The 23,387-nt window shown below is 33.8% G+C and overlaps 1 protein-coding gene across 1 annotated transcript in view; it reads left to right on the forward strand.

The window, feature by feature from the left end:
* The first annotated feature begins 248 nt into the window (after nucleotides 1-248).
* LOC113498817 overlaps nucleotides 249-23,387 on the forward strand; it is a 71,570-nt gene continuing 48,431 nt past the window's right edge. Inside the window, exon 1 of the mRNA XM_026878962.1 lies at nucleotides 249-697. The gene's annotated coding sequence lies outside the window, so the exon portion shown is untranslated. The remainder of the gene's footprint in view (nucleotides 698-23,387) is intronic.

Below are 23,387 nucleotides of genomic sequence, written 5' to 3' on the forward strand. Positions count from 1 at the left end.
TAGTAATTCTGGGTATCTGAATGTTAAACAAAGTGTCTTATAAAACTATTAAGCACCACATTTTTTTTTTGCAATATCAAATTTACGTCAAAATTTATTTCTAATAACTTAATATATTGTAAATTAATAATTATGTCAAATTAGTTTCAAACTGTCAACAAAAGTAATTTAGTTGTTAAGATACCACAAAAAAATAAAGAACATGACAAGACATCGAAACGCAACATAATAATACCTACTCAAAAACCAAAAATCATCACATCAAATTGAGCGTAACTCGCAACTTTCAAATATCTCGAACGACACCTACTAGTACCAGTAGTAGCACTCCGGCGCGCGCGCAAGACAGAGACAGAAAACGCGAGAAAGATCCATTCACCATCGCAAAGTCGAACAGAAAACTCGTTTCTGCATCGAAAATACGAAATAAATCTTTTCATATACATCGAAAGTTGATACGACATTGACCTAAGATTTTGAGTGTGAGTGGGGGCATGGCAGTGGTAGCAGACGCCTCGTACGGTTTACGCGTATGCTCGAAAAGTCACATTTAGTGTAAATTGTGATAGTGGATCCGTGTGTGTGATTAAATTAACAGGTTTCTGTGTACCACGTGCAAAGACTGTTCGCGGATTTCACTTTTTCGCGAATTGGATTTTTTTTTGGTTTATCCGACATGGTGGCTCGGTTTTGTACTGTGAGTATTTTTCTTTATTATTTTTAGTTGCTCTTGTATTATGTAAATGATTGGAAACTTTTGTATGTACTGATGAAATTAGAACAGTTTGTCTGTTGATTTCATTCTCATCGTCAAGTATATTCTTATCAATTTCCTTATTATTAGTAACTGTTACATATTCAACAAGGAATTGCGTATCTAAAATCACTATTGAAAGTAGATCAACAACTTAACCATCATCCACATTTCTTTCCCCCTTGTCTCTCTTAATATCAGGATTCAGTATTTTTTAAATACCACTTGGAGTATTTAAACCAGAAGAGTTCCTGTTTTTATTGATATTTCACTTAACAACCTTGGCTTATTAATGAAAGTGCGTGTATGTATTGTAATACTTTCTCGTGCACCTGTTGTGATAATGTATTGACTTTTTGCCACGTCAATGAGCGCTGATTAGCTTATGGAAAATTGTAATTTAAAACTGAGGATAGTTTTATTTTGATATAAGTTGTCTATCATAAAAGACTGGAACCGTTACATTTCAGAGGCTTTCCACTATTTTGAAAATTATGAACTCGTATAGATAATATGACTGGTCAGTAAACGTTTTAATCTTAGAACTCATCGTTGGAGTATTTATGATACCATTTATTAAGGAACTCTTTCTTCAAAATTTGGTCGAAGATATAATTACGAGAACTAAAACTACGCCAGCAGCATCGGTCAACTAAATACACCCCCGTTTACATGGAACGTCTACAGGATATATACCTACAGAATCACCAACCCTTCTCATTACAAACGACAATCAGTTCGGCCATGCACCGGTCTGATCCAGACTCCAAAACTATTTCCTCAATTACATCTGCATTGTTCGTAACATGACAAATCGTATTATTCTCAACACCATCCATTGCCGGTAATGGATCTCCGTAATTCCCTCCATTTCCTTTTAAACCACTAATCTATATAAAATGAGTGTATCTCAATTTGTTTCCCAGAAATACTTGGCACGATAATCAAACACTTTCTACTGTTTTTTGTTCAGCTGTGAAAGCCATTTCATGTCGTATATGTCTCGCGAGACCGTTTAGCCAACACTTGGCTTTAACACGCACTAGATTAACTTTTGTTTTGTTCATAACCATCGGATGATTAGTAGCCTTAAGTTTATTTGTAACATCTGTAGGTCAAATTTTCAAAGTTGATGTTATTGTCAAAATCATTCTTCAGACAGTTAAAAATTATAATATTTAGAGAGAAAAATTTGAGGATGAGAAAACTTCATAAATCACCGCAAAAGCAAATTAGGTGGCTATCACCCTTGAAAGTTATATGGACATAAATACATAATAATAAGCCACATTAAACCAGATGTTCGTAGAAATCAACCGAAACTTAACGATCTGACTTATAAATTACCACTTTCTTAATATACTGAGTAGAAACCAAAGACCAACGAAAACATTAAACACATTCTTCGAACATCACAACAGACCAAGCCAACACACGTCAATGAATATAGAAAATCCATTACCGGTTTAGCAAACCTCATTCTAGTAGCAACATCATCATAAAATCCAATGTACATCAAACATATCCGCATAATCGTTCTCAATAAGATTGCGGAATGCTGATTACCTGCATGCAATAATTTTCATGGTAATCTGGCAATGAAAGAGAAAAGCATATCAGCTGGTATCATCACGTATGCAAGCTAAGGAGGTTAGCAGGCTAACTAGTAACAGGTTGCCATTAGGGTCGTGTAAATATTTATAAGGCGTTTTTTGTAACGAATAAGAAAGGCATGTGAGATATGGATGTCTGGGAGAAATGGATACCTACTCAGTTTGATGTGGTAAGATTGGGTAGAATTAATAAACGATAAAGCAAATTTTCACATTGAGGACTAATGCCATAATTCCTTACCCTCCATTTGAAGCTAAAATATTTGGCCTTTATGATGTGAGCCGGACGCCACGAATCATAAAATTAGCACCACTTCTTATTTGCCGTAGAGTAGCTAGCTGTTGACAAGATACTGCGCAAAACTTCACAGTACAGCACTTTACAAAAAAAGAGTAAATTAGTAATTAGGTTCTCAACGGATCACGCTGATATAAACAAGTGTTTAAGGACCATGTAGTGACTTGTATATTTACTAATAGTCCCCCGTCAACCGGGATGGTCAGAAAGGAACCGCTGTGAGCTTGGCTTTAGCTTTATAATCATTCAAACAAGACGACTAATGAAGTTAGTAGACGAAGTGTAGGAGACCAGACTGCTAATTGACATGCTTGCATGGATAGCCGAGTGTTTAATAGTCATCGCGCCTTACCCAGACTGACGACTGAAGACTGTGTGCGTCGTATAGGAAGTCTAGTATTTGGTGCTATCCACGAATGCTTGTTCTGAGTATGGGGGTTAAGAGCATGTGGCTTGAATGTTTATGAAACCTTCAGCAACATAGGGATTAAATTGCATAGTCGAGGTCGTTTAGCAAGAAAAAAGGAAGCTGACCAAGGAGTTTCAATACGGATTTATTAGAGTGATCAAGTTACAGAAACCAATGATTACAGCGAGTGATCTACTATTCCTTCAGTCTCAGAATGAGACAAGTTTTATTTTATCCAATGCTTCCAAAATCTTGTTATCTTCTAGCATCTGATTTGAATGAAATTGTATCACCCCTGAAGACAAAAAAGAGCGAGATTAAGTAACTTAATTTCTTACAACAAAATGTTTACGTTTATACGTTCAAAAAGCAAATCTATAAAATTCCATGCTTAACATTAGTCTTGTATAAAACATTCAAACAAAAAGTCCTGCTTGCTCAAGTTTACAAGACTTATTTAAGTAGTAAGCGATACTGACGTTTACAGTATTGTCATTAAGTTTAATCAGTTAATTTGGATGCTGTGGGCCTCCAACTGCCTGCAATTGTCCCTTCATTACTTGTGTCCAAGTAACACAGATTTATAGCGTCTAAGCCTGAAACTCTTAGAATCTTCATTAAGGGGAAGTCTATTAGCTGATTTGCGCTTAATTTGTATTTGATTAAAAGTTTTCTTGTAAAGCTTGAATTGACTCCAGCTCCTTAAACCAAGTGATATTTTTAAGTTAGAGAGCATTGATGGAATATAATCAAATTAGAATTGAGATATCATCTATCATTCTGTGAGAAAAGTAAAATAAAACGTTAGTTTTTTTTAGAAAGTATGTGTAGAAATAAGTTGCTTAGGTGTAGGGTTTAAACTTCCTAAAACGAATATAATATCAAAATTCATAACCATTGCATATGAAGTCATTCAAGAATTTTTAGTTATCAAATTACAATAAAAAAAAACAACAAAACATATTTTGAGTCACTGCAGTGAAATGTATTATTTTTTAACGGTTTAACCCCATTACGTTAAACAAAACTCTTTCATGATTTATTTGTTTAAAACTGTATTTATTTTTAAACCAGATAAGTCTGTTTTTTGAAATTTATGAGAAAAATAGTCATAGAAAAATGTAGAGCAACGTTTATTTTATTTTATTTATAGTTGTTATTAATAAACAACAATGCAAAAGAACTGTTGGTCACTAATGTGGTCTAAATGCATAATTTGCACGTTACTAATGGCACAAAAATGTCCAAAGATTTTATTTATTTGGATGTTTTTATAAATTAGTGTAATTAACACTCTTTTAAGTTATATTGAGAAATTATTTTGTTAAAATGTGCATTTTTGTAAGTAAAAAAAAATTGAAACAGTACAGTCATATATTTTATCGCTTTAGTTATTAAAACAAAAAATATTTCATCTATTGAATATTAAAACTACTGTGATAACTTGAATTACATTCCCAGAATCCCGGTATTAATAGGTATAGCAATATTGCCAATTTTTAAGGAATTATTACAGTACTCATATTTCGAGTTTTGTTGCGTATAAAATTACTCTCTATATCAACTAAAATGAGACTATAATTCTACCATCAGGCAACTATTGTAATTGCACCGTAAATTAGTAAAAAACAAATAAAAAGATATTTCGGTGATCCACGAATACTTGTTCTAAAATTATCTGTCTATGCATGTGACTTGGATGTTAGAATCTCCTAGTCACAATTAAATTCCTGTCATCATCATCATCCGAGCCTTCACCCAACCATCTTTCATTTTTGGTCGGCTTCCAGTCTAACTGGACGCAGCTGAGTACTAGTGTTTTGCAATAAACGACTGCCTATCTGACCTCCTCAACCCTGTTACCTGGGCAACTCGATATCCCTAAGTCAGACTAGTTGTCTGACTTTCTAGCTTCTAACGACTGTCAAAGATGTTTAATCATCTTAGCCAGGCTGATCTTAGCCAGGATCCACAATTTGTTGCGTACGTGCCTTCCGAAACACGAAGGAACTCCTTATGACTAATAGCTTACCCATCCAGGGTCCGACCGCGCCAAGAGCAGCTTAACCTGTGGTCGAACCACTTGTGCAATTGATGTTTAGCCACGACATTCTCTTATTAAATTGCTGAATGCAAAAACTAAATTTTGATAGGTTATAGTGTTATAAAAAACTTGAAAAACGACACAATTTTCAAATGTTATTTCTGAAACTTAAATCTATTTTACCATTCTATGTATACATGGATAGTATGTTATGGAGTCAACTTCCAACATCTCTGCTTTCCGATCATCGGATACTGCGATACGTTAGCTACTTCATGACAACGTCATCAATATGGCCGCGGGACTAATGAACGAGATTGAAAGCGAGACTGTGAGTGTGTGCGTTGTACTACGATCATTTGAAGGATTATTAGACGACAATTTTTGTATGTGGCTCTAAAAGATAATTCATTAATTGCAACTAGCTTATTATTAAATGATGTAACGGTTTACTCACGCGTAATCATCGTTAGTGCCCGACTAATTTCGGACCCAACCGGAGTCCTTAATCATGAGCTGACGTGGCGGGTCAGTCAGTCAGTACAACTCACGATCCGTTACATCAATTAATAATGAATCAGTCTCACGATAGTTATTATAAAAACTAACTTATTTCCCTTGGTTTTGATTTAGTTCCCTTGTGTGATTCTCGAATGCTTGTCCAGAGTTTAGTAACATCTTTGTACATGTGAGTTGAATATTTGTGAAACCCCGTGACACAAAGTTTGAAAGCTCGTTGCGTTTTTTTAAATCAAGCAAACTAGCAAAATTAGTGAAATGATCAGTAATTAAATGCAAATTAAATCATAACTACAACATAAGGTTCTTTTTTATATGCAGTCCAAAAATAAGTCACGGGTGATAAATGATGACGGCGCGATTTAAAATATTTTCTCGACATTAATCATTGCCCGAGACGTAATTGGGTCAAACAGTTATAAAAATGAGTGTTAAAGGTTCCGTACAAAAAGGGTTATATATGGTCTATCTATTTTTCTTCTGCCAGTAGGCTGTATTTCCTAGAGGCTTTTATCGGCTAGCATAGAGCTATCATAGCTAGATGGTTTTTATCGGTCATAAATGAAGAGCATTTGTTGAAAATTTTATTCTTCAGCCCATTTGTGCGGAACCCACAGTGTCGTGAGTGCGGTCTGCACCTGGCCGACTTTCTACCGAATGTGTTTACGTAGGTAGCTTAAGTCGAAAATAACTAGTATTTTTTTTGTAATGAAATATTTGATTCTGTTACTTTTATATCAAAACACATTAAAAATAAATTATATCAAAACATTTCGATCATCTCAGTCTTACGAAGCCTCTTCCATTCTATTCCGTTATACTCATCGCTCTATACAGAGTTTGTTGTTTCCCGCGTTGCCATGGAAACGTCGAGGCCCCACAAACACAGTGGCACACGCATCCAGGATACGCCCGCTGTAATTAATACCGGATACCTGTTCTGCAGCTTATAATGTATCGCATCAATCTATACGGTCCATATTTTTATATAAAGTTTCTTTAATTAATGATTGCTAGGAACTATAAAGTAAGTAGAGTTGAGTCTGTTTATGTATGTCTAAAGAGTATATGAAGAATGAGATTCGTCTGGACCAGTGAATGGCTATCTTATCGGTCATTTTTTAGATTTCATAATATTTGTATGCTTGGATTATATCAATTATGCTATTGTTGGATAATTTCAGTGATCTACGAATACTTGTCCTGAAACTAGGTGTATTTGTGCTTTTGACATGTTTCTTATCAAATCAATATAAAGTTAATTCCTTGCGGGGGAGGTTTTAAAACAACTAATACATTTCAGTGTACATTTAATTTGGTAATCTTTATTGTTGCTGTGCATTGTTAACAGTCGCGTTTTATTTTCAAGTTCGAGTTTTATGAACATTTCAACCTTATTGTTTCCAGTTATTTTCATGGAAAATTCAATATCGTTTTATTGTAATGCAGACTATAAATTTTTACATCTGAAGCTGGGCTATCAATAAATTAAAATTGCCTTTAGCTATCATACTATCCCACAATGTCAAAACGTCTGTCGCTAATGTAAGATATATGAACTCTTCTGGTTCTAAAATTATCGAAACCTACCTAGAAAGTTCTTCAACAAAATAAAGGCCATAGATAAATGTCCAACATTCCAACGATTTCATATCTAATCTCCATAATATAACAAAACCTTGACTTTGAAGATACATTGAAGTCATAAATATGTATATTTATGTTAAATTTCTTCATAAGACTCGATTAGTCATCATTAAAGTGTTTCACCGAAAGTGTCTGCCACGCCTAACTTTCCCTAACTCTGTGGTATACTCAGTAGAAGTTTGTCGGACATACGTTTTGCGTCACAGAGTTAAGAAGTTTTAGAGCTGTATTTTGGATAAATATTGAAGCTAAAATTTAAAATCCGTGTGTATGTATTGAACAAAATTTTGATTCAATATCCACCTAATTAAAAAATTGTATCATCCTGAAACTGATATAATATTACGACGAAATTAATTTGCGAAAAAAGCAAATTATGTCAGTAATTCTGTGTAACTTAAAGCTAATGTATTATTATTTAAAACCTGTTTTGTCATAACTATATCTAGTAGAAAGGAAAATAAGTCGCTTGAAGTCAAATAAAAGCAAAATAAAACGACTTAATCTACGGAAAGTAAAGGTAGAAAATAGTTTTTAATTGCATATCAGGTTTCAATCGTTAATACAGCAAGCCTGATAAAAAGTCTATTTAGTAAATAAATTGACTTTGCAATAAAAAAAACCTTGAAAAGTCAACTGATCATAAACCAAATAGTAAAAGCAAAAAATCCTATAATAACCCGAAGCGAGAAGGCGCTCTTTAAAGCACATAGCAGAGTGTCCCGAGCCCGGATCAATCTTGCATTCCAAATATCAAATCTTCAAGTATAATGCTTGCAGTTGTAGAAGTGAGATATCACGCAAAAGGCGTATCGCCATCTCGCTTCTACAAAGTCACCTACTATAAAAGGTGATAGAAGTTGCTTATGGAGTATTCGTATACTTACTTATAATAAATTCCCCTCATAAAAGAGAAAAGAAACATAAATAAAAGGCGAAAGATCCTAAATTGTAAAACAAGGCAATTTGGCAAAACCCCGACAACGTTGAGGAGAATGCCAAAAAATCTGCTCTTAAGGTAGACTTGGCTACTTTATCAAATGTGTGCCGTCGTGTGTAACCAATACGTAAGATGCTTGCATACTGATCAACATGTAAAGAGCTACTGTACCTTTTTTTTCCGGGGAAATCCTCATGGACTTTCTCCGCCCTGGGGAAGGCAGAGAGGTGTGCCGGACTCCTACCGGCTAAAACCACCGGAGTGCTTCACCCTTCCCTTGTAACTGAGACCACGGGGACGCAATGCAAACTACCGCGAATAAGTCGGTCTCACCACACGGCGGCGCCAGGATTCGATCCTGCGTCTCCCGAACCTTGTTTCGGTCGCCTTAACTGCTAAGCTACGCGGACTCTTAAGAGCTACTGTACCTACATTAACCTTACTGTAAGTTAATAAACCTCTTTTAATACTGCGTTTTACGATTGTCAACTACAGACCACTGCAAGCTACTGAACTGATTTTAATACTTAATTAAGCATGAAAGTTAGTATTTTCTATGTTCATAATGCGAGTTTTCATGGTGAAATAATGAAATGGTAATTTTTCATCTGATCATTCTATTTATAAAACTGATCTGGTCTCCAAAGTATTTTAAATTTTATCTTTTATTCCATGACACAAAAATGAAAACTAAAAATTAACCTTAACTCAAAAAAAAACACCAAAAGAAAACAAGCTCGTTAATTCTTGGTTAAAAATTTCGCTTATTTTCTCCATACATACCTAAATCGAATGAAATCGATTCTGATTTAAATACATCGATGTCAGATGACTAGGCAAGTTGTTGAAAGATATTCTCTTTCCTTTTTATCGATGCTTAATGATTAGGAAACGATGCTTTAACATTAACATGCTAAAAGAATAAATGCGAAAGTGACTCATCTGTCTGTCAGTGCATCTTGTTACCGTTGATAAACTATTCAACCGAGTTTAGTTAGTACTTGGTGTGGTAATTGGCAAATTTCGAAAATAACTCATTTAGGTTATCTTTCTCTGAGACAACAGGGATATTCGTCCTTCCGACTCTGTGATGCAAAGTGAAAAACGCAGTTGAAAAATGAGACCGATGATCTACACGCAACTGATGCTATTTTATTGATTCTGCTTATTGTTTTAAACCCCTAATCTTGTATTTATTGCGTCTACACAAGACACATACTCATACTAACACAGCAAGCTATGTAGAGGTTGGTCACAGTTAAGTAAAAAAATCGGTCACACAACAGGTTTTTATGGGACTCTTTGCACCAAAGCGGAATGCCCCGGATAGAAACAGATATTGATACTTTAAACTCGTTTTGTAGTCTTATCATAACCAAGTCTGGATGATACAAAAGTAAAATTATTTTTAGCGGATTTTGTTGCAGTTTCAGCCAGAAAGAAATAATGTCAATTTAAACTATGAACTGGCATCGCAATTGCAGTCATAATTTAATAATTTAATATTATGGCTTCAAGCTGAAAAAAATTACTAGAAAAGTTACGCAAGTTTCGTGAAATAGCGCACTATAGGGTGAAGAATGGCGTCTCTTCTTCATAATACCAACAGTCCTAAATTCAAAGATAGTGATAAAATAGATAATGGTAGAAATAGCAGTAAAAACAGTTATAATCGTTAACAACAAATATTATGCAAATATCGAGCATATTCTAAACTTGTTTCACCTTCTATCGTTCACTTATCTACAGACCTTCATGTGGAAGCGAGACAAAGCTCTATACGGTTTATAGTTATCTCTCTCCCACAGTGAACAGTTTTACTTTCGGACGTCGTGGTAGGTGGTGGCTTGCAAAGTATTCGCGTGTCCCACTTGCCACCGGATTTCTTGTTTCTCGTCCTTCCTCAACTTTCTATTACTACCGATTTGTTTTTGTTTTGCCAGACATGTTAATTATTAATATTGTTGCTGATTATAGAGAATGACTTTTCGATTTTTTGAAATTACGTTGTTGATTTTTTGTTAATTGCGTTGTTTGATGTCGAGATTTTTTAATTTGTATGGAGTAAATAAGCTAAGAAAGTATGTGTATTATTTTTGTCTCGAATCTTATAAAGCGGTCACCACGAATTATTAATTATTTTACTAGATGAGTTTATTTGATTTGAGGTATATTAATTAAATTTTGTAAAAAAATATAAAAGACTTCGATTGGATCTTGTGTGAACTTTAATTGAAACTGGAATTTGTCATCATGCCTCTCATCTGAGTAACAAATACATGTTTATGTGTACTAATAACAAAATAATTCCCTAATGTGAGAAGGCGCTATATATTGCTAGAACGATGTCTCTTTTCCACATCTTCAAGTCTTACTGTAAGTGGTGATATGAAGTCTTGTGCATGAACCCCTATTTTAAATTTAGATTTAGTATTGAACAGGAGCTCGTGGCTAAGCTATAACTGCATAATTGGATCGATCACTGTTTAAGCTACGCTTGACGAGGGTGACCATCTTTGTCGTAACGAATTCCTCCGTGTTTCGGAAGGAACGTTAAATTGTGGGTCCCGGCTGTTATTCATACATCTTTGACAGCTAGAAAATCTAACAACCAGTCTATGGTGTTGCCCAGGTGCTTGTTTATAGGAGGTCAAATAGGCAGTCGCTCCTTGTAAAACACTGGTACTTAGCTGAGTCCGGTTAGACTGGACGCCGACCCCAACATAGTTGGGAAAAGGCTAGGATGATGATGATGATATTGAAACTGTTTTGTATAGTACAGATGCAAATCTTAACCCTAATCTACTACTGTTTGGTTACAAGCCAGTATTTTAGTACCAGTTGATAAGATAATGCGAAATGTTAGTTCCATTAATTGTTTAGGCAATTTGAGTATGGGATGAGGGCTGAAATAATATTGACGTTTGTAGTACTAATAATGGTTTAACGGCTGTAAGGGTCATTGCCTTTGTTGAACTAATTATTGACGGTCTTAGATGATAGGGATTATGACTTAGTATTTTGGGTTTAGGTGTATTCTACTCATTCAGACTAAGACTCAACATTTTATTAGATGACATAGTCATCCTATGATAAACTAGCTGTTCCCCGCGACTTCGTCCGCGTGGTTAGAAGATATAAGTTATGATTTATACCAGCCCTGTTTTTTTCCACATTTTCCATTGTCTCTTCGCTCCTTTTAGTCGCAGCGTGATGGCATCTAGCCTAAAACCTTCCTCGATGAATGGTCTATTCAATACAAAAATATTTTTCTCCATTTGAACCAGTAGTTCCTGAGATTAGCGCGTACAAACAAACAAAAAAACAAATTCTTCAGCTTTATATATTAAGTATATAAATGAGGTGTTTTTTATCCAACATGTATGGTGCATGATGCATGAAAATGTACAAGATTTATCAAGTAGCAACAAAAACATACAACCGACTTCGATAAAAAAACTAAATGATTATTTATTGTACGAATGACAGCGTCTTTGCGTCCAGTAAGAAATATGATCATAAAAAAAATAACAAAAGACCGACGAATTAAGAACCTCCTTCTTTCTTGAAGTCGGTTAAAACATCTTCCAAGGATTGACCACAAAATTTCTATCTACTCACTAGTCCAAGCCTTGGTGCGTGAAAGTATAATGTCATTCAAATAGTATAATTTCCCGGTACTGGAAGCCAACCTCTTAAAAAATGTTGTGGTTGCAGAAGCGTGACAGCACTACACAACGTAGAACGCTATCTCTTTCCTGCATCTGTAGTAATTCTTTGTAATGTTTTGTTTTGGTAACGGCAGATTATTATGATAAAATATAATCTTTGTGGATCATCGTTATAAACAATAGTTTAATGTTTGTTGCAAACCTTTTGACAATTATAGAACTGTCGTTTTTGTTCTTGATTTTATTTTTCCCTTTAAAGATATCTGGAACTTTCTAATATTGAACTTGTTGTTTTTTTCTAGTATCATTTGTAACTAAAAGTGGCATATTGAATCCGTGTGAAACGAAAAAAAATACTACGGATAGTGTCACTTTTTTTCTATAAAATGGATCTGAAGACTGACATATGAAAAACTGTAGGTATATACGATTTTTCTCTTGAAAAGTTATTTAAATCATCTAATGAGAAGAAATATGATTTCTGTTTCTTATTATAAGACCTTGTCGTCGGTGCCATGCTCACATTTTCTCACATTTTCTTCTTTCTTTTATTTATCTCCTAATCGCAGTATTTCCCCCATCTGCCATTCTTTACATAAAATTTCAACAAAGTTAATACCTAAACTTAAGTGTAATTTTCCCAATATCCATACATTTCTAATAACATTAATTCTACTACTAGCCATAACCACAATTTTCTATAACGGCCAAGTAATTACATAGAACGTGATCAAAGTTTCAGCCAACTTCCAAGAATTTCTATTAACACGTAACCAACATTATTCGGGCTATTCTGAACATGTTGTATTTTAGGATGGATAACTGTTATGTGTGTTACATGTCTTTTAATTTCACTCCGCGAATAAATTGTGTAAATCATAAAAATGAATTTCTTAGCCCTTATTAAACGATGCAACGGTTTATCCACGCGTACTTATTGGGAGGGCCCGACCAGTTTCGGACAAAACCGGAGCAACAAATTTTGAATTAAGATCCACTTCATTCCCGTCAAAGGAAAAGGAGTCCAGAAAGAAGGTAGCATTATGACTTTGAAATAATGTCAATTTTAGTTCAAAATTAATAGATTAAAAAAAAATCTTAACACCCACGTTTTTAAATGTTACATTTTATCAATTTTATATAGTTGTAAATTGCATTGTCATCGGGTATGAAACTATCCTGAAAATTAAGCCTGCTAGCTTATCGGGAAATGCCTCAAAATTGAGTTGCAAAAATCCAACCGGAACGACAAACAAATAAATAAACAAGAAAGTGAGTTTATAAAAACGTGGGAAAAATGACAGGACGAAGTCTTGTGGCTTATGAGATGTCAATTCCATTGATTTAAGCGTTTTTTTCGTTTTCGTCAAAATCGTTGAGAACCGCAATTGCTTGGTTCAGCAATACGACGTCGAATTATTCAAGTGATGTCACACGTGTATGAACATTGGAGAGCAAGTCGAATCGAGAGTCTGTGACGTGTACAAACTGACGTCACTGTAAAGTAAGCCAATCAAAACCGTTTATGGGCTATATGCTTCCAACTTCAAAACAAATAACTTCAGTTTGGGTTTAGAGATGAAAATGTTCATTTTGGACGAAGTTTCCCAGCTATGAGACATTTACATGCCGGTGGTGTTTAGCTAAAGATCTTGAAAATTTCATCATTATTATTCCCCTGCCCTAATCCCTTTTATTTGGGGTCGGCGCAATATGTCTTCTTCTTTTATATTCTCTCTATCGGCCGACATCTCACAAGAAACACTCTTTACAGCCATATCGTCTTTCACACAATCCATCCATCGTTTCTTTGATCGTCCTCTTCCCCTATATTCAAAAGAGATCTTGAAAATTTGTACTCAAATATAAATATAAAAATCTACAAAAGCGTTATAAACATTTTTAGCTTCACAAACAATTTTCTCAAATCTAAAAAATATTTTCCTCAACATAAATTATGTTGGACCACTAAATCATGACTTCTTAGAAAAAAGAAAAATTTTTGCTTCATAAAAAGTTTGATCAAAGATATTAAGTTGTAAACCGAATTTGTTTTCCATAATCTCTTTATTCGTGTTAAATTTGTTTTTGACATTTCCTTTAGGCTATTGTCGTTTTTGCCGAAAAAATATAAAAATAAGCGGGAAGACAAAAAGGCTTATTTCAGCAAAAGTACTTTTTTTTTCAACTGTTTAAATATAAAAATGCAAAAAGCAAAGTACATTAAATATGTAAGGAATATCACTGGCCATGATAGTGGTATTCCGTCTATTACATTTATGTGTTTTCTTTTTTCTTAAAAAAAAAGATTTTCTTCTTTTTAACGCGAAGAATATGCGAAACGGCTCCACACTTAACGTTCGTGCCCTTTCGCGGTCATCGCGAGCGGTCCTCAGGCTAAGTGCAGCGAGCTGTCACTATTTCTCAAATTTTAATAATTATTAAACTTACCTACCTACTACAGCTACTACCACGGCTACGACCCTTACCCCGAAGCGTGTCGGTGCACGAAATCTCATGGTACACAGACGTTACTTAGATATGAATAGCAGCTTTATTCTTTAAGCGGCAAGGTCGATTTTGAAATGGTAGTGACGACATTCGAGTGTACTGGTCGATAAATTGAAAATCCCTCTCACAGGTCTCGTTAGCTCAGAAGGCGAGAGCGCCGATATCCAGGTTTAAACGCCTGAGCATCGGAGGTCGGAGGTTCAAATCCTTCACGAGCCTAATTTGGACAGCCTTACATTTTGAAGTTTTTCAGTATGAAATATGACACGAATCAAACATTTTGCTTTATTAAAATAGTAGCTGTTGAATTGACTTCATTTTACAGCGTTCGGTGGTCTCCGTTTCTAAGCGATAAAATGTAGCCTTGACCCACCATTACACCCCCTAAATTCAAACTACCCAAAAATCCTTATGCACATATTTATTAAAAAAGTTTTAAATAAATTTTGACCCACCATTAGATCCTATTACGACCTTTATCTCCATTTAAAAAGTAGCCTATCTTCTTAATCAGAATATCTGTCAAATTTCAATGCAATCGGTTCAGTAGGATTGGCGTCAAAACGAGACAGAGAGACAGAGATATTTTCGCATTTTTAATATTAGTATGGATAGATGCACAGTTTATAGGTATACGAAACAACTCAACAAACCTATACTTACCTAAACCTAACGAAAAATTACTAAAACCCAAAAGAGCAAGAGATAAGTTTCTATCTATTTGTGATATTAATCGTTTGTGAGAAGATACATATATACTGCTACATCAAAGAGTTCGTATATCTATATCAACCGCATTATTTAAGACAAATAAATCACTATGCGAAACTAAATGACATTTGAACTATATTTTCGCGTAACGCCAACGGTAAAGATGGCGACAGCGGTTTATTTGTCAGTGCCATCGGAATTTAACGAAATTTTCCATAATCCGAATTTTGCGGATATATGTTGTCGACTCAAAAACAATATTTTTTATGTTTTGTTATTCATATAAGGTTTTGATAGAGTCTTCCGTAACCCTACACGAAATTATTTATATAGATACTTAAGATCACTATCCCAACATTTAATTTCTTAAAGTCTCCACTTAGCGCCAACATTGGCGTAATACACAAATATTTGTTCCAATTCTCCTCCAAATAAAAGGTTTGCAAGTCTCTGACTTCCTACAAGAATTACGTTAAAGATATCCATCCAATTTTGGATTGGCATGATTCCACATAACGACAGAATCAGACAGCTCAGCCGCCATGTTCAATTGATGAGGCCGGCGAAAACAAAAGGCTTCTGTGATCGTCACTTCACTTTGGACGTGTCAATGTCTGTGATCTTACTTGACTCCGGTTTGTTTGGGACAATGTTTTCACGTTGACATTTGAACCTGCCTTACCATTTTGGGGTTATTTTAAGTACATACATATAGTGCGTGATATCAGGTAAGTTACAACAAAAAAGTTAGATTATTATCAAATCGCTGTTTTGAGTAAAAATAGTTGTCGCTATCAATTTTACTTAAATAAGAAATAAGTAGAGTGGTTTCAGATTGAACAGATTATTATTTAATGTTTCATGTCAAAAAGACAAGTGCGAGTCAGACTCGCGACACTGAAAGTTCCTCACTTATGCGATAAAGGAAAATTGATTCACAAAACATACGATAGCACGCCATCAATTTTCTGACATTTCCAAAATTTAGAAAACCTTGATTTTTCTTGTTGATAAAGAGGCAGATTTACAGATATTCTAAGTACATCTATACTTAGAAAATTATTATATTATAAATATTGTAAAAATATCAACTGTCTAGGCTAAGAAAGCTAATGATAAACAGTCAAATGTTATAATCAGTCAAAAAACTTGTCGTAAAAAAAAGTAGTTCGAACAAAATAAGTAAAAAAATATAATTTATGAGAAGAAAGTCCCTGTGTACTAAAAATTATATAGACTCTAGACAAAATCGTCTAGACATAAATCAAAGCAATAAATTTGGTCACAAAAACGACTTCTAGATCACAGTACCCCAATATATTGACTTCGTCTAGTCATAATTATTACAAAGATTGGAAAAAACTGGGGTAACTTTCACAATGATTATTCAAAGTGTTTGCTAACACATTCAAGCGTCGCTGCATTTATTATTTTATTCAACTTAATTCTAAATAGGTAAATAATAATCTTTGATGTGATAGACAAAAATCACTAATTCTTCATATTTCTTTTGTCATACTCTTACTTGTTCTGAGTGTTTGTCATACGTAAACAACTCTTAAATTGAAAAGTCTCTGCCATGCCTCCGAAATACAAGAATATTAACAATAATTCAACAATCAAATTCTCTACAGTACATTAATGACGAATAATTACTACTAAATATTGTCGTGTATAAATTTATTATTTCACGCACAGCCGAAGTAAAAACGTATAACACTCATCGATCATTGGCCGTCTCCACAAAGTAGATAAATGCAGAAAATCTAGTTTACACAATCATTCATAAGTAGTAAAGAATAATAGAAAAAGAATATTGTTATCCATCACCACGAAATACCACGCAACATTAGACCGACAAAAGAAAATAATAATCTTAATACTTTTAATAATAAAAAAATTATAATAATACATAATAACAAGACCTTATATTACTATGTTTTTCTTCACAAAACAATTAATTATATAAGTAAAGTTCAAATTACATCACGCTAAAAATAGTTTATTTTAAGAATAACAAAAAAATACTTAAACAATTTATTAAATTTCATCGTAAATTATTGAAATTTTTGCTCGAAGATCTATCACAATTTCGTCCCCTAAAAACAAAATTCAACATAACCTGAAACTCCACGACACTTCATTGATTTAACCTTCTGTCTTATACTATTTTATAATATCAATTGTCTGCACCCGTCGAATCTATTTCAACAGCGGTAGTGAAAGTACAGCAACTCTTCGTATGCATCGACCGGTACGTAAAGAGCGCTCATCACGAACGCATTTTTTGTTTCGCTTTACATTGCACTTTCCCGTTTACGTAATTGATATTTTGTAGTATTTTCTTTTCATTGGATATCGTTTTAATTTGTATTTTAGTGTCCTCGTGTGTTGTTACTTACGTTTTGTTTGCTTGTATTTTTTGTCGCATTCTGATTTCCTGAATCATTTGGTTTCGTAGGGTTTTTGGACTTTTGAAATACTGTCAAACATAATTATGTTACTACTTGTTTTATATTTTGGTCTTCATCGTCTTTTGTAGGTCTTATTTTCAGACATCTTAAAAACTAAAATCGATATTTTTCGCAAAGATCATTCCCACCATTCGTACATTTTGTAAAATCTTCACAAAATTGTCAAGTCTAGGTTCTTGATCTACTTAACCTACCAAAAAAGAATAGAAAATAAAGACGAATCTCTAACTTACCATAGAATTTGTCAACCTCCAGCTAACACAAAAATGGCGGCCATATCAAGGATGTCAACACAAGTACACGACTAACACTTATCTTTATGTCCTTACCATCTGCCAACCCCCTCGCGGAAGCCGATCGTGAAGATAAATAATATGGCGGTCCCATCCTGGGGATAATCACTTTCGGTGTGATCTTATGTGTGTTGCAACATGTATTAGTGTACATGTAACCTCGTTTTGAAATGAAATTGATGTAACTGTTGAAGTAAATCATTTGATCTTTGATCTTCGCGTGTTATTTGTTTCAATGGAGGGCAATTCTTAAGGATCATCTATTAATCATAATATCGTATTAAAGTTACAAATCTTTGCTAAATATTTTTTTTTTTGTGAACAGTTTCAAAGTAAGAAGTACAGTACTTTGATTTCTTGATACACAACAATATATTATATAAGATTGATTCTCAAAAGCAATAAAAAAACTAACTTTATGTTCTGCAGAACTTTGCTGTGCAAAATGTAAAAAAAAGTTTCAAGTTTAACTTAACCATAAAATTCTAGAAAGCAATCTTTATGTTTCCACTAAAATAAATTCTGAATATCAAATAAAACAGTAGTACAATGAGGAAACATTTTACATAGAAATAATAAATTTAAGATACAAAGAAGACGCTTCCTTGTGATATAAATAGAATGGAAAAAGATTTAAAACATTGCACAATAAGTACAAACAAAATAAATAGCTTAAAAACTATTTCTCAAAGGATCGAGAAAGAAACTAAACGAACTCTAAGTAAAAGACAGGAAATAGAAAATGAAGTTGACTGTGGACGGAGTTGTCTTGTTCGTTTTCTAAGCAAAATATTTTCCCTTAAGCAAGATGCCCAAGACGGTATTATATTACTGCAACTATTTGTAAAACGAGGTAAACCATGACTTTTCAAGTAAATATCGAAAGCAGTTTATTCAAATAAAATTTCGGAAATAAAATTTGGAATTACTTATTAAAATGTATGTGTATGACTGTAGGTATAGTTAACAAGTTAAAGGGTGTTATTGTTCTCTTTATTCCGGTATATTTACACGCCAGGTATTTGGCAGAACATAGTAATACTCCTTGTAAACTTAAGATCTGTAGCTTTACCTACGTTACACAAATAAATGTGACTGATTGATTTTTTACATGTGGCATGTTAACTTGGCAAATTATCGTAAGTTCATAAAGTACACTTGAATGTTTTAATAATATGTAATTATACAATTTAGTTCAGTTTTATTTACAAAATTCACTGTATTTTCAGTTTCTTAAATAAATTACTCGCCCGCTATAATCTGTGGCTTTTCTCCTCTTTTTGATATGAAATCAAATATAAAAGACCCGTAAACATGAAAAGATTTACAACATTAAGTCAATAAACAATATTTTATGCGTTTTATAGGCAGAACTGAATTATATTGTAATTTTAAACGAGTTCACTGATGCGTTTCAAACAGAAAGTTTACTTAATCAATAGTAGATATAAAATGGCTTTGAGGTTAGCCTTCGATTCTATTAACGATGAAGACTTAATAATATAATCTTATAGAAAATAATACATTTATTATTAACTTGCATGAAGTTTATTTTTATTTAAAATGTTTATGTATTACAAACTTGCAATTTGTATGCTAGTTAATATTATATTCGTAATTAACAAATAGTTCTATTATAGTCCCTCAGGGGAATGTCTTTGGTCCCCTACTTACCATTTTAATAGCACTCCGCTTTATTTCATTAACATTTACCATGCTCGGGCATCTACTGTATTTGTTTTACTGAAATATAGCAAATAGAAACTGGATACTTAAATATTTGATATGAAGCGAAAGTCACATTAATTTCATTTCTTTTTCGGGTAAGCAAGACTGTTTAGCCGCGAGTTGAAATCAACTTGTGACACCTGCCACCGATTTGTAAACCGTAACAGTTTAATTAATCAACCTGTTAATTTTAAAATAATTAAAAATATGTATTTTTCAACCTCATGCATTCAAAAAATAATATTCACAGTAAAGTCTCCCCAAGAAAGTTTGAAAAGTTAACTTACAGTCAGAATTTTCAAACTAAACTTTGTCAAAGAATTTTCACTTCTAGAGTGAAAATAAATCAATCGAAAACCTGTGCTAAGCTCTAAATCTTTCAAAACTTTTGAAGCATTATTCTCAAGTACCAGATTCCCTATCAATACAGTATGACAAAGTTTGCTCGCCTCTCATTCCTCCAATCGTAGCGAAGCGAAAGAATTCTCAAGAATCGGAAATTGGAAAAGGTTTGACTAAAGTCTGATCTTATAAAGTACAGGAATTTTCGATTGCTTTGTTGTTTTTTGTTTCAGCTCAAAGTTCGTAAATCTTCTTTTCAAAAGGAAGTCGCTTCAGGTAATTGTTACAAAATGTATCGGACGTCGCTTCGAGATTAAAACGGTGTTTTAGTTCACAAAGCTCCGCATTTTGCGTTAACTTTGTAGCGTCGAGCGGATATTTGTAATACTATACTGTTGTGATATTACAAAGAGAAATTGTAATATACATTAAACAGCTCCCTCAAAATAGGTATACCCAACTGTTATTTTCGAATGGATGAGTTTACGAACAGGTGTAACTGCAGATAATGCTGGTTTTATGATACGCTAGTGACTGGCACCTAGTCATTTGTTGAGTATACATCGAGTCACGGTCGACCGAAACTATGTGTGGCATAGTTTGTCAACCATGGCTGGCGACCCGAATGGCGCCTGCCGGGCCCGCCTTCCGCTAGACTCTATTTCGCTCAAATATTAGAAGGGATTTATAATGCCATTTTCTATTACCATTTGAATAATGTCCACCGGCTTATTTTATTGAATGATGGGCTGAGGTGATTGCTGCCATTTCTCAAGGCAGAAATTTACCCTATCAATTGGGTAATGAATTTAAACCCGTTGTTCATTTAGTCTTAGTTAAAATTAAACACATTTTTTTTAACTTTTAATTTTCTGTCATATAGACGGAACGAATTTTAGCTGAAAAATTGCAATTCAAGTGCAGTTTTGAATGCAGTTTATACGACGGCAATAGAAATGCTAACCAAACGTGCAGGTTACTGTTCCAATAAAAAAATAATAGTCTTCGGTTTTTACATAAGGTCATACTGTTTCAAAACCAACGAATATGTCAAAGTAAATCAGATAAGGCATATAGTATATACAGTCGCGGATTGTTTGTTTTTCAAGGGCCATTAGCTTGTCACTGACACGACCAACTCAATGGGCGATGAAATGGCCAGTAAAATTGGCTTGCCTCGGTTTTATATTAATTGCATTTATTTCGGTATTTACACAAAAAGTTCATTGGAGTTGCATTTATGGCAGACGTCCCGCTGCGTAACGGAGCTGCACATTTCTAATCAATTTAACTGCTTAGTTTTTTTTTTAAATATAATTCGGGTTTTGCATACATTCAAATCACAACTTTTAGGCCCAAGTTTTGATTCTCGACTCAGATGCTGAATCAGGTGGTGAGATGAAATGAATGCATACCACAACAAATGGTCAAAAGAATCTATGGAATGGATGGATGGGTATCAAAGGTAGGCCTTTGCCTTGCAATGTGATAGTGGCTAAACAAAAAAAAAAAATTAAATCAGTCTTTATTGACGTCTTAGTCGCTTCTTTTATATCTACCAATCTACAGCAAAAACCACTTCATTACAGCATGAACGTTTTATCTAAGCATAGGAAAGCTGATGGTATTGCAATGGGAATTTAATGTTGCAGAAAATGGCGCGTTTTGTTCTCGGCTATTATAATCAAGTCTTGGTGTCGTCGAATGGAAAATGTTTCTCTTATTATAATCTAGTATGGGATATCGAGGGTACATAAGTAGTTATTAGTATTAAATAGATTAGTTCCGGGTGTCCAATTAAACATTGATTTGTTAATTCTTGTTTGGATACGTGCAGTTAGAAAGCACCAAACAAAAAATATTGATTTAACTTATTTACCAAATTTTAATGTATGGTGAGTAGAGACGGGTTGAGCATTAATAACCACTTCATCCATTGAATCCAGGTTTTCTTACGATGCTTTCTTTCACCGTTTGCGGTTTTATCTAATAACTATTAATCAACTTAATAAACATCTTCTTCGGTATTAACAAACTCCCAAAATCAATCCTTGTTCGTATTATTTATTGGCCTAGTACTATCCCACCGCTGGGCCCAGGCCTCTTTCCGTATAAGGAAGGTTCATCTTAGATACATAAAATATGGTTATGATCTCTCTTAGACCTCAATAAATCATCGTCGTCAACAAAATAGGGGTTATAGTGCCCCAAAATGTTGGAACATAAATCTGCCACTAGCAATACGGGAAAATATAACGTGTTTTGATAACAAGACGTTTTATAATATAGTATTAGATATTTAATTTTTGGTATTGTTGCTTTTATCTATGTAGAGAAAAATAAAATAATTTTGACTGAATATTAATGGGCTTATAAAATAATTGTTAGGGGTGTTTACCCATTTTCCCGATTGCCTCTCATTGCCATACACCGACGCAAAAACGCGGATGACGTAACACGGCGGTTCTAGGTACGCGGTAGATTTTAGCCATATGACAGATAGACCGAAAAACAGACGGGCAGATAGCGAAGCCATAGTAATAGGGTTCCGTTTTAATTTTTTGGGTAAAGAACTCGAAAAAAAAATTCAGTACAATTACAAAATAATTGAGATGACTAAAAAACGTGTGTGGTTCACTCTCCCCACAAACTATATCAACACCACAACATTACAATTGAGGGTAATACAACAATTTATCTGAAACGCTTTTCCATTTTATTTTATTTAAACTATGGACAGAGAGACAGTTAGACGGACAAATAAATGAGCTGCGGGCAACACCTGCATTCGACGTCTCACTAGCAACGGGAAATGTGCAGACATTTCAATAAAACGAAATGTAAAAGTAATTCTACTCACAAAGAGGCAATATAGATGGATAAAATACTATCGTTATACAATGGATAGTGCATTTTTTTTAAAAGCCATTTTAAGTCTAATACATGAAAAATAAAAAAGATCGTGAAAAAAGATCACTTAGTACCAGTCAAATTAAAACACTTTTATTTCAAATAGTCCTTTTTCGGCTTTGTATTTTTTTTGAGTAATATTAATATAGATCAACATTCTCATGGTAGAGTCAACCTAACGCATTGCGAGTTCTTCATAGGGTTTATCTTAAAGTTGTGTTAGTATTATCAAATACCTCATAATCACGGCAAGCATCAAGGCATTTTAACCAAAATTCTAAAAACAGGTCAAAATTTGAATAGCATTTCTACTGAACACATTTACAAGTTCCTTTAATAAACTTGCAAACAATCCTGCTATAGAAAACATTGTCAATATTTGAAAATAAAGTCCCATAGGGATGATGACTGGGTATAAAAAGAATAAATCTAATTAGTCCCTCAGTTAGATAATTGAAAAGTATGAGACACGTATTTTTTCCTTTTTCAGAAAAACTGACTGAAAAACTGACAAAGATTAACT

Source organism: Trichoplusia ni, chromosome 1, assembly GCF_003590095.1.
Source record: "Trichoplusia ni isolate ovarian cell line Hi5 chromosome 1, tn1, whole genome shotgun sequence".
Classification (NCBI taxonomy): domain Eukaryota; kingdom Metazoa; phylum Arthropoda; class Insecta; order Lepidoptera; family Noctuidae; genus Trichoplusia; species Trichoplusia ni.